This window comes from Lepidochelys kempii, chromosome 7 (genome assembly GCF_965140285.1).
Source record: "Lepidochelys kempii isolate rLepKem1 chromosome 7, rLepKem1.hap1, whole genome shotgun sequence".
NCBI lineage: Eukaryota > Metazoa > Chordata > Testudines > Cheloniidae > Lepidochelys > Lepidochelys kempii.
In genome coordinates this window covers 82,542,743-82,556,256 of record NC_136386.1, presented here as the reverse complement: position 1 = coordinate 82,556,256, position 13,514 = coordinate 82,542,743, and positions in this window count along the sequence as shown.

Here is a 13,514-nt window from a genome sequence, read left to right as displayed (position 1 = left end):
TTCACGCCCTCTGCCCCCTTCCCCGCCCCCTCCTGCCCCTATTGGTCCCCTTCCCCAAATCCCCACCCCAGCCCTGCCTCCTCTCCTGAGCGTGCTGCGTTCCCCCCCCGCCCTCCTCCTTCGCGAAGCTGTTTCGCGCACAAGCACTGGCAGGGAGTGGGGAGAAGCAGGACCCGGTGGCGCACTCAGGGGAGGAGGAGGAGTCGGAGCAGAGGTGAGCTGGGGGGGCAATTATTTCTGGGCCTAGGGGTGGCAAAATCATTAATCCGCCACTGGGCACAGAGGTGGCTTTTAAGCACCCTGATAACCAGGGCAGCACTGAGTTGACTTCACAATGCCCCAGGCCAGCAGAAGCAGAGTTGGTATCACAGAACTGGATCAAATAGCTACATATCAGAGTGGGATCTGATAGGATGGTTTTATCTGGACTGGAATAGATTGGTACACAAGAGGCCAGCTCCTGCGTTCTCACTCCTCCCCTCCCCCAACTACCATGAGTCTCTTTGGACCCATGAGTGTGGTTTTAGGTGGATGGGCGTTGTCTTGGGACTAAGAGTTCTGGAACTCCATGAGTTGGACAATTATTACTTGGAATTGTGGATTGACTAAAGTCCTGACACACTGATTTGTGTTGCTCATTTTCATATAGGTAAATATATATCCTGGGTTTTCATATTTCTTTTGATTGTGTTTCCCTTTCCCCCCAATTAAAAGTTGCTTATATGTACAAATTGAGATAACTCCTTTTATGTTTTCTGTTTTAAACAAACAAAGAGAAAAAGGCTCTTACCATTGTAGGGAGAAAACACAATAGAAAGAGACAGTGAATAAAGAACACAAGCAAGAAAAATGGGAAGAGAGACAACAAACAATTGGTTTTGACTCCCTCACCTTACTCCTTATACAAAAAACATGTAATGGGGCAGGGTATTTCTACTTGATTTCATCTTTGTGAAGTGTAGAAGGGGACTGTTAAGCAGGGCTACAGGTTTATTTGGGGGTTACCAAAAGTTTGTGGTGCTTGGCCTCATCATGTAGGCTTTGGGGAAGAGGTCTTCAGGAGTGGAGTCAACTAGCACAGAAGCTATGTGTTGTGTAAGAACCTCATGGAAAATTCAATTCATACATTTGAATTGCCATTAAAAGGCCTTTTCTCTCATAACTGCCTTTTGACCATCTGCCAGATGTCTTAATGGTACATTAGAGTCATTTGAGAGCAGAGGCCTAGTACAGCATAGCCATCAGCCCCTCAACTCTCAGACACAATGCCACCAAGCTGCACTAAGAAAAAGGTCACCCTTGCTCACTTTTTAAATTTAATTTTATTTTTTGCCAAACTTGCTAAAAATTTCCAATCACAAGTTTATTGGTGACATTTTTAACATGAAGAAAAGGAGTACTTGTGGCACCTTAGAGACTAACCAATTTATTTGAGCATGAGCTTTCGTGAGCTACAGCTCACTTCATCAGATGTTTACCGTGGAAACATCTTTCCACGGTAAACATCTGATGAAGTGAGCTGTAGCTCACGAAAGCTCATGCTCAAATAAATTGGTTAGTCTCTAAGGTGCCACAAGTACTCCTTTTCTTTTTGCGAATACAGACTAACACGGCTGTTCCTCTGAAACCTGTCATTTTTAACATGGCTCAACTTGAGAGAAACCTTCTTTTTCAGTGCAACTCCCCAGGGTCACTCACTGTAGTGCCCAGGAAACTGGATACACTTGATTTAGACCAACAAAAACATAGGGAGCTGCTGTACAGTAGGAACAAATGGCTGGCCTGATGCTGAAATCCAGGAGGATGGAGGTTAATGGGAGCTACATAATGCATTTACTGTGAAACAAAGTACTGTATGTTGGGAGTCCTCCAGAGGTCACCAACAATTGCGTGCTTGACGTAATGAAACTTTCTAGCCTGACACATTTCCAGGTCTAACATGGACATTAGGAAACAAAGACCTAAGACCAACCAGGAATGATCTAATCAAAGGGGGGAGGGACAGCTCAGTGGTTTGAGCATTGGCCTGCTAAACCCAGGGTTGTGAGTTCAATCCTTGAGGGGGCCATTTAGGGATCTGGGGCAAAAACTTGTGGATTGGTCCTGCTTTAAGCAAGGGGGTGGACTAGATGACCTCCTGAGGTCCCTTCCAACCCTGATATTCTATGAAAACTCTTATTCAAGCCTTTAAGCAGAAAGGCAGGTATGGAGCAGGGGAGACAATTGTCCAGTCTGTTTAACATAATGGAGATTTGCTTTTGGATGATGGGGGGATCCTTTAGTATACTCAATATCCAATCTTACAGATTCCTACTGCTCCTGTGGGGAATGAAATGAGGCTGCAGCCCTCCTCCACAGCTGACTTATATCCATGGGGAGGGCAATGGTTAGATCAGCTGTGCCAGCCTCTGACCAGATGTCGAGCAGGAAAGTCCCTTTATTGGGAACAATGAGAAACATATGAGAAGGATTAGGGATGTTCCAATTCTAGGGCAACCCTCCTTACCACATGAGTCAACAGAATGACAATAGCCCCACCCTGGCAGAGAGCATGAGGAACTGTTGTGGTGAAGTGAACTAAAGAGTTAATAAGTGGGGTGCAGAAAGACAGCTTCAAAGTGAAAGGGAAGAGAGGAGTGATCACCCCCTTCCTTTGTGGATCCACTTTAGGATGGAAACCAACCCAACAGGCTCAGCTTATTGGTGAGGCACATGGCTTCCCGTCTACTTTGTCTTTGTTTTTTTCTTTCAATAAGTTACTGGCCAACAGCAGCTTTTCCAACTCATGAAGTGAGCGAAGGAAATAAAAGTGCCCATAGGCTTTGGCATCTGTATCTGTAGCATCTGTATCTAAAGTGAATCCCCCTAAGTTCCAGCTCTGAGTCTCACAGAGCCAAGAGCAGGACTTGCCACAGGGCAGTGAGGGCCATGTGCATAACTCCTGTTATCAGTAATGGGAATCACCATGTGGACAGGCTAGAAATCTTATTCAGGAGCCTATTCTTGAGAGGTTTTGCAGACTCAGTGGCTGGCAAAATGGCTAGGGCCGTTCCTGTGCCTTTGCATATGTAACATGGTGTCTCTCACCCCTGGAAGGTGATAGGATGGTGTACTTATTCTTAGTTGATCGCTGGCGGTAGGCCGTGACTTGTGATCCCAGAAGGCTTTGGTGACTCCCTTGTGGTTCTCCAAGTCCCAGCAGAGTCTCAGGGAAGGGGCTGCCTGAACATGCAGAACACTGCTTGTACTCTATCTGCATGTTCCTCAACAAAGTTCAGACATCATTCATTTTAATGCCTGTCTCTGCTAGTTATTGATAGACCCTGTTCCGGAGGCCTGGCCAGAACATACCAAACAAATCTGGCAAAAATGTGTGAACGAGTGAAAGTCCTCACAGAAAAATCAGTGGAAGTTTTCCAAGTCAAACAAGAAACACAATAGCTGCAAATGCTGACGGCCTCTTTCTATCCTTAGGTAGCTGGAAGAATTTTGGCCCAATTCTGCAATCCTTACTCCCACTTAGTAGCACTGTGATTAGGGGTTGCAGAACTGGGACTCTTGTAAAGCAACTTTCAGATGCTTAAAAAGGAGCAGAAGGAAAAGTTGCATACACTCTGTACCTGGCTAGCTTTGAAAGTCAAGAAGTATTTGTCTGGAAGTAGAACGTGTATGTTTCTGTCGGAAAGTACTGCCATGAAATCTCGGGAGCCCTGTAACAGAGATCTGTGTATAACAGTTAGTAGTGCCAGGACAGAATTGTTGAGACTATACTAAAATGTAGTGGGTCTTAACAGATGGAATCCTTAAGTTGCTGTTATGACCCAGAGAGAGAAAAAGAGAACTATTTTTTCAAAAGGTTCTACACATTCTAGACTTTCAAATGGGTTTGCAATTCTTCAGACTTTGCCTAGTTTGCCCAAGTTCCTATACAAGCCAAATTAAGTTATTTGAAATGATTTGTTCACCCCAGGAATTCTCACTGAAGCCAGCCGGGAAAAAGGAAAGCAAGTTTGTTTTGTTTTGTTTTTTAAAGGATGAAGTAGTTGGTTGATTGATTAATTAATTGATCAATCGATTACAATAGGGTCAAATGGCCTCAGTCAAGATTGAGTCCTATTGTGCTAGGCCCTGTACATATACATGGTTAGAGACAGTCACAGCCTCAAAGAGTTGACAAAGGTGGGATTTTTAAAAGCACTTGATTGAGTTAGGGACACCAATCACATTAATGTTCAGCGGGACTTGTGCTCCTAACTCAGGTGCATTTGAAAATCCCATCCTAAATAGACAAGACAGACAAAGTGAGAATGTATTATAACATCACCCCCCAGTTTTAGCCTTGGTAACACTAATCTGGCTGGGATCATGTTTCTCTGAATAAACAATAAAAGGAAACATGTAATCTTTTTTTAAAAATAGTGTAGCATTACAGCCAAAAATACAGGGTGAGCTATTGCATGTTGTAAGTTACTTTGCAAGAGCATATGTACATGTGGGTGCACACACCATACACACATGACTGTGTGCTTGATTCAAAGATCTCCCCAGCACTATCCACGTTTCTATAGATGACAGTAATTAAGTTGCAAATGTAGGATTTTTTCCCTCCAAGTGTTTTCACTTCAGACTTACCACAGAAATATTTCCTGGCATCTGTGTTCAATTGAGGACAGAGAGAGATGTAGGTTGTTGGGGACAAGGAACAAAATGGGGAGCGTACTCTCTGCTCCCCACCCCTCTTGGACAAGGAATGAATCAGAAAAGTTGGCATTGTTCTATTTTTCATTTTAGATGATGCTTGGGAATAAACATCCTGGGGACTCAGATGGCAAGGCCTTTGGTGTGTGACCCAGATAGTGTGGTTTAATTGTGGTTTAATTGTGGTTTAAAAAACAAAACACAAACCATCAGGTGAGTTCAGACTGCTGGACCTGGTCCGTGCTGGGCTGGGCTGGACTGGACTGGCCGGGAATGAGGGGAAATCTGTAGTGATGGATACTGGTTCCTGATTGTTCTGTTGGCACCTGGGAGTTTTAGGGGTGAACAAAGCTCCTTAAGACAATCCCATCTCTGCACCAAGCTGTTGGGATTGGGACAGCTTCTCAAAATATAAAACGGTTCCTTGTTTCCCCTTGACAAGGTGGCAGGGCTAAGGTATGGCTCAGTAAAGGACAGCAGTCACTGGACAGTGAATATAGTACCAGTACTGCTCAGTGACATTTCACCTATGTTAAGGCCCCAATCCTGCAATGGCATCCCACTGCAAGATTGGGTCTTTAACACAGGTGAAATTTCACTGAATACTACAAGTACCATCTTCAGGCTCCAGTGACTGCTGTCCTTAGCTGAGCACAGGCAGACCCCTGTGCCCAAAGAGAGCCCCACTGAAATCATCCCATTAGAGCAGTAGTTCTCAGTGAGGAGTCCAAGGGCCCCTGGAGGGCCGCGAACAGATTTCAGAGGGTCTGCCAAGCATGGCTGGCTTTAGACGTGCCAGGGCCCAAGGCAGAAAGCCAAAGTCCTGCCAGTGGGACTAAAGCCCGGGGCCCTGAGCCCCACCACCTGGGGCTGAAGCCAAAACCTGAGCAACTTAGCTTCACGTTGCCCCCCTGTGGTTGCCCCAATGCAATTGCCCTCCTTGATACCCCCTAACACGAACTCTGGCTTTTATATGCTGAAAAACAGTTGTTGTGGCACAGCTGGGCCGTGGAGTTTTTATAGCATGTTGCGGGTCGGGAGGGGTGGGTCAGAAAGAAAAACATTGGGAACCCCTGCATTAGAGGACCCAGGCCTCAGGGCTGTTCTACATAAAACAATTGCACAGGTTTAACTGAAGGTGTGATTTTAAGCCAGTTTAGTTAAACTGGTGCAGAAGAATGTCTGGACACTCTTATTTCACTTTAAACCAGGTGTATTTCACTTTAGCTGAAGTCTATTGGGAATCACTCTAAGCCACTGACTAGACCCTCTCTTAAACTGAAAAAGGAGAGTCCACGCAGGTGTGTGCATCATTTTAACTAAATTGGTTTAAAAACTGATTTAACTAAATTGGTGCAACTTCCTTGGTGAATATAAGGCATACCGTTTTGCTGATGCTGTTTTCTGGGGAGGGTGGGGGAGAGAGGGAGGAACAATACACTCAGCAAAGAGGGTGCCCATCCCTTGAGTTCACATTGCATACAGTGTTGTTAATAAAGAAATATTAATAAAAACTATCATTTCCAGCTGTGCTTTAGGTGCTCGCTTGTAAAATCAAACTGGCCGAGCTAATCCAAGAGCCACATTCTTTTGGATCTCTATTATGGAGTGAGCAGACTGGTGTTGCTTGCACACCACTACTCACGCTCAGCCTGCAAGGTTCACAGTGAAGCACACATATGTATCAGAAATCAGAAGGGGCTCATAAAAGAGCTAGAGTGGAGCAACCTTAACTAAGCTGCTGGAGCAAAGACTGAGAAAGAAATGCCTCAAAGGATACCTGCTCTAACTATGAAAAAAATAAACAGTCACTTTCAACCCCCAGGCCCCAATTTGGTAAAGCGTACCTAAAGCATTGGGTGTCAGTGATGACTTTGGCTGTCGTAGGGGAAACATAGCATCCTGATCTCAGGTCTTGGAAGGTCTGTCAAGAAGGAGGTGATTTTTCAAACCCTTTGCTTTAATGAAGTCCACCCACATTTTCTGCTACTTCGTTGGGAGTTTTTCACTGTTTTTAGTTTACAAAAGTTTTTAGTTCACCTTTACTGCTTTGAAAATTAGCCCTTTATTGCCTCCCTGAGTGCAGAGGTTGAGTCGTGGGTGTATTCTTCTGGTTTACAGGTAAAATGGGACAGAGGAGAAGAAATAGAGGAGTGGAGCTGAAGGTGAATGAAATAGCAGTTTAAGGCCCATTACTGCTTAATTTCCAAATCCAAAAGATGACTAATCTGTAGGGGTCACCATGGATATGACCATTAAAGACCCTTTGGCACAGTGTCACTGTCTGATTTTTGAACTGGACACTGTCTGCTACAGTTATGGAAGGGCACAAGTTGCCTTGTGTAAACAAGCCACTTGCAGAATGTGCTGTATGCTGTGTGTTTGTAAAGTCTGTCAGCACACTGACCATAGACAACACATTACAGACCAGCATGGGGCTTACACTCTTGCTTTTCACTCGTTCACTGTGAATTTGGTTACATTTAATTTTACCAAATATTCTGCACTCCGAACTCTAGCCAGCTTTCAATTCATATTACAAATATATACCCCAAAAAGTAATTCCCAATCTTTGTTTTTTGTCTTTTCTTTTTAATGTGGGCGAGCAGCCTTTACCTGTGCTGAATAGTCAGAACATGGCATACTGAAAGTACAACCCTTTGGTGTAGTGAGTTGAAAGTCACGGGTCTCAGTTTCTATGGGCCTGCATCTTGTGTAGACATTTACACCATGCTGATTTAGCAGCAGTTTACACTCCCATTGTGCTGGTGTGAATGGCTACATAAGGTGAAAGGCAATGAGAGATCAGAACCTTTCTATTTGCATGTTAATTTTTTAACACACATTTACTATTTTTGAAAATCCTGCTTCTTCTGACACTTCACCTTCCCCAGAGTGAGACTGAACTGATATTTGACAGTAGGTCTTTTGACATCTTTAGGAAAGATGTGGACAAAGTGAAGAAAGTCCAGAGAAGGGCAACCAAAATAATTAAAGGTCTAGAAAACATGACCTATGAGGGAAGATTGATGCCTGATCTGTGTCCGTTTATTCTATCATATCTATTCAAGGGACACTGTAGCGGGGTGGTCACCCCGCTCCTGTCCTGAGGGGCTTAAAACAATGCTGTTACAAGGAGGAGGGAGAAAAAATTTTCTTCTTAACCTCTGAGGATAGGACAAGAAGCAATGGGCTTATATTGCAGCAAGAGCAGTTTAGGTTGGACATTAGGAAAAACTGCCTATCAGAGTGGTTAAACACTGGAATAAATTGCCTAGGGAGGCTGTGGAATCTCCATCACTGGGGATTTTTAAGAGCAGGCTGGACAAACACCTGTCAGGGATGGTCTAGATCAGCGGTTCCCAGACTTGTTCCGCCACTTGTGCAGGGAAAGCCCCTGCTGGGCCAGGCCGGTTTGTTTACCTGCCACGTCTGCAGGTTCGGCCGATCGTGGCTCCCAGTGGCTGCGGTTTGCTGCTCCAGGCCAATGGAAGCGGCGCGGGCCGAGAGACATACTGGCCGCCGCTTCCAACAGCTCCCATTGGCCTAGAGCAGCAAACCGCAGCCAGTGGGAGCCACGATCGGCTGAACCTGCAGATGCAACAGGTAAACAAACCAGCCCGGCCCACCAGGGGCTTTCCCTGCACAAGCGGTGGAACAAGTTTGGGAACCACTGGTCTAGATAATACTTAGTCCTGCCTTGAGTGCAGGGGACTGGACTAGATGACCTCTCGAGGTCCCTTCCAGTTCTATGATTCCATGAAAGATGTATCTTTATTGTTTCATTAATATTTTCTGTCTGTGTCAGTCTCTCTGCAGAATTGGAATCTTCACTTCAGTTCACTTGACTTTTTGAGCTGGTGAAAACTGTTTTTTTCTTGACTCTCACATTTTCTTGACTGAAATCATACAAGCAAAATCTCCCTGGAATTAACAAACCAGATATCAGCACGAGACCAAGCAACTATCCAAACTGGGAGCAATTACTGTGTTAATGAGGTCCATGGCTGACCTCAGCTAGACATCCCTGCATGTGAAAGTAGGATAACTGGGTTAAAGCTGCTGCTCAGTATTGTATCACTCCAGATACACCCACACTCGCTAAGAAAGTTGGTGTAATGGAAACCAGGATTACAAACACACACATGCACAAAACAAAGAGAAGGAAAAAAGAGCCATGGAGTTAGAGAGAAAATTGAAGATTGGAGGTAGGCCTGAGTCATAAAATTGAGAGCTGGATCCAAAGTTCAGGGAATATTTAGACATAGGTTTTGGAATGAATTGAAAATAAAAACAAACACAAAATCCTAGAATTTCATCTCTCCCCAATATTCTGCACACACACACACTATCTTTCTCTCCTTTCCATTGTGTGCCTTTTGCAGAATGTCGGGTTTTCTCTTCAGTATAATAACCCTTGCAACAGAGCTGCTCATATATTTTTTTCATGTCTTTGTTGGGACCTATTAAAAAAAATTGCTCAGTGCAAAGCTGTTTTCCATGGCATATCCTCCAGGCCATTACTTGTGAGCATTGCTCTTCCCATCATCCTTATCTCTCTCCCATAACCACATTGTATCAAAAAAACAGTGTCTATTTACATATGGGGAGGTTCATGCTGTGTCATGGGCCCTTTGTTAACTCAGAGGAATAATAGCGTTTTTTAAAGTGTCTGCCAGTTCCAATGGGAATTTCAGGTAGTTAACTGCTATTAAAGTCCCAGGACTTCCCATGTGTTAACCTTGAGCTGAGCCTTTTACAAACAGACAAAAAGTAGATGAAATAACAGAAACAGCTGTGCCAGACATGAGCTTTAAAGATCACAGAGATTTAGGCCATCACCAGACTGTCATCAGAACAATTCTCAGTACTTGATAAATTGAGCAAAGAAGGAGAACTCTGGGTAGAACTGAAAAAGGAATTGATATTGCCCTGTGACTCCCTATCCTTAGCTGCTTTGACAAAAGCATTTTAAACCATTTAATAGAATGGACCTTTCTTTTAAAGCAACCAAGCAAAACTCCCACAAATGAAAACAAAACAAAACAAAATATGGGCGTAACTACCACATGTTGAGAAATGTCCTTTGAAGGATGCATCTTTTCCATTGGATTGAGATGGAGGTAAGGCAGTGAAGGAGGTCTAGTCCACAAAGCATATTCCACCCCATGTGTTAGTTATGCCCCTAACATTTTCTTGTATTTGTTTGTGTTTTTCTTTTAGAAAGAGGGTTCCATTCTGTTCCCAGATAAATAATATTGGGCAGATGTTCCCTTGGACATGAACTTCCCTCTCTTTGGCTCTTCCCTCTCCCAAAGTTTGGTCTTACTCTTGATCTCAGTGTTTCTTAACAGAAAAGATTCAAACTTTGGTACCATATAAAGGCTGTACATAACCTTCAATAAATATAAGCCACAGACTGGCTTAAATGGCTTGACACATTTTTGCTAAAGCACCAAAAGGAAGAACTTTGTCATTTCCTTAATTTATTTTAATCAAATTCAGTGGGACAATGGATGTGATCTAAATGACTCACATCAGTAAATGTTTGTAGGATTGAGTCCCAATGTGAGTAAATGTTTGTAGGATTGAGCCCTCATTAAAAGTTGCTTGGATTGTAGAACAAATTAACTTCTGACTGATATCTGTTGTGACAGCCCTCTTTATTGAGATATGTAGCAGATATTGGGAAAGGGGCTTGTTGGGTTGTTTGAACTTCCTTCATAAATCTATAAAAGACTTGAAAAAGCAGATGAGTACAAAGTGGCGTTTGACCTCATTTTAAATGTACTCCTTCATCTCTGGGAGATGAAGACAATGAGAAGGATACCTTATAAACAGCATAATTAGCAATGTAAAGCCTGATTGTCCTCTCACACTGGTGTAAAAAAAATTCACTGAAGCTGATGGAGTTACACAAGGGTAAAACTGGAGTGAGAGCAGACTCAGACTGTGGCAAGCCTGACCAATCGATCCAGAGGTAGCTGCACTGTAACCTTTTACGTGATTTTTCTGAAGTTCACAAATTCACTGTCATTTTGTATATTTTGCAGTTGCTATATTTTGAATTTTTAGGTTTTTATTTGTGCGAAAAACTCATGAATCAAGACACTGCCCTGCTGAAAAAAGGAAGGCATCACAGCTATATCGTTTCCACAAAATCAGCAACTCCCACTCTCAATTCTCCATTATCATTTGATGGGTGAAATCTTTCAACCAGCATTACAGTATGTCTATCTACCTTTCGGGTTCCTCTAGGTTATTATTTCTGTGGAGACAGCAGCAAGACTTAACTTTTCAATGCAACTGGTGTTATTGAGGACGACACCCTGATGAGATGGGTAACACCAGAGCTACTGTCATATTTCCAGGTGGTCCCAATTAATTCCAAAGAGTCAGAGTTCAGCATGTAATCATGGAGTTTGCTTGCATGCAGTCAGCAAGTGGAAGTCACAGACTTCTTGTATTTATCTGTAAATCAAAGTGAAGTTAACCAGCTCCATGTATTCTGACAGCATTGGTGTGTCTCCTGTAGTGCATTACAAATGATTTTAATGACATATTATGTGACTTTCTGTGTTAGACAGACTGTTTAATCAACAGTTTCTGCAGAAAGTATGATGGTCTGTAGGGAACTGGATGAATTCAGGAAAAAACACCAACATGGTATTTTTTGTCCATGAAAAAACATCTTGCTGATTAAAGAACCATGAAGCATTTCGTTCGTGGCAGGCTTTTCAAAGCTTTACTTTTTCTGCATAAAATGCCACTTACAATTTCTCGTTGCCTTCTTTGGACAGTAACTATATAGCCTGTGGTCAGATGCTGCTCTCGGATACATGCGTGCAAGAGCCATTGAAATTTGTGGCTAGTTTGTGTGCGTATCTAAGGAAAGAATTTGTCTCTATGTGCAAAATTATCAGAATGGCCTCTGTGTTCGGGTGCTTCAGTATATAGGTGCCCAACTTGAGACACCATGAGTCTAATTTTCAAAGGTGCCGAGTCTTTACTCGTGCAGTGAAGGCAAAGGAAAATACAGGACTCAGCACCTCTGAAAGTGATATCTTGAGTTGGGCATCCAGCAACTGAGTGATCATTCTGAACATTTCGACCTATATATTTTACAGTAGTTCCTTAAGAGTCTTTTCTGGCTACTAAATGACTGAAAATAATCATGTGATTAGCCAGTAAATTCTGCCTTTCATTTTCCCTTAAATTTTGCCTTCTCTGTCAGGTCAATACAAAGACTTAATTGCTCACATCTGACATTGAATATCACCTCCTATCTTCCACCTGAAAATATGAGGGACTATGTAATCATTTCATGGTTAATAGCTGTGGCTGAAGCTCAGTCATGGGTTACATGCACTATATGACTTTCAGGTTTGGATTCAAAATAGATATAGACCATTATATCCTGACCTGTTTTGCAGAAAACAGTTTGTAATTTCTGCCCAGCTCTAATTATTATGAATTAACCTGTAAGAACTGATTTTAACTACGATGCTACTCCATACTACATTTACTATTATTTTTGGGCAGTAACATGGCTGTGTACAAAATATGCATTGTAAGTAGAGTAATGGGGAAATTATTTTCTTGAACAACTTAAACTGTTTGGTAAAGTACTCTTTGGACGATCTCGTCCTTCCATTTCCAAGTCATTAATGCTGATTTGCCTGTGAATTTTGGTAAAGGATTTTGTCTTGGTTTGGGGGGCCATATTTAACTGCACTTGTGCACACTGGTTCCAGTGTGATCATCCTTTCAGAGATTTATAGTCATGGGCCCTGATTCTGATCTCACACAGATTTTAGACCTGTGGGTGGATAATGCCATTGACTCAGTGGAGTAATTCCTGATTTATAGTGATGTAACTGAGAGCAAAATCCGCTCCATGGTCCTGTTGTCAGGGCAGAGTGGCCCCACACTGGCACCGCAGGGGTTAACCCTTCCTTCCTAGCAGAGGAAGCCCCGCCCTGGAAGCTCTGCTGGGCATGCTCCAACTGGAGTACAGGTATAAAAGCCTGCAGAGCTGCTCAGTCTGGGCTGACCATGGGAGGGGAAGAAGGCATGCTGCCAACTCCTGAGGAGGGACAGCCTGTGCGCCAGAGCCAAGCCAAGCCAAGCCAAGCCAAGCCAAGCCAAGCCAAGCCAAGCCAAGCCAAGCCAAGCCAAGCCAAGCCAAGCCAAGCCGCACTCTGATACCCAGGCGGAGGATGTCACAGGAGGGGAACAGATCAGAGGACCCCCTGAAGCAGAGAACCTGGCGTTTATGATAGGAAGTGACCAGTGATGAGCTGCCAAAATCTTAACAACTGGTTCCCTCCTCACCCCACAAGGTGGTTGTGGCCTGCCCCCACCCCCTGGGACTCCTGCCCCATCCAAACCCCTGTGTTCCTTCATGCCCCCCCGGGACTCCTGCCCCATCCACCCCTGTCCCCTGACTGCCCCCAGAACTGGGCAGGAGGGTCTTGTGGGCCGCTGTAGTGGGTGCCCACTGTGCCCTGCCCCTAAGAACCGGAGGGATCTGCTAGGGGGTGAGGTGGGGAGACCCGGTGGTGCTTACCTGGGGGGACTCCCAGGAAGCATCCAGCAGGTCCTGCTGGCTCCTTGAGGTGGGGGTAGCATAGCTGGGGGGGAGCAGGGGGAGAACCTGCTCCCCCCTACCAATCACATCAAAAGTGGCACCTTAGGCACCGACTCCCTGGGTGCTCCAGGACTGGAGCACCCATGGGGAAAATTTGGTGGGTGCAGAGCACCCACTGGCAGCTCCCTGCCCCACACCCGGCCCCAGCTCACCTTGCCTCCACCTC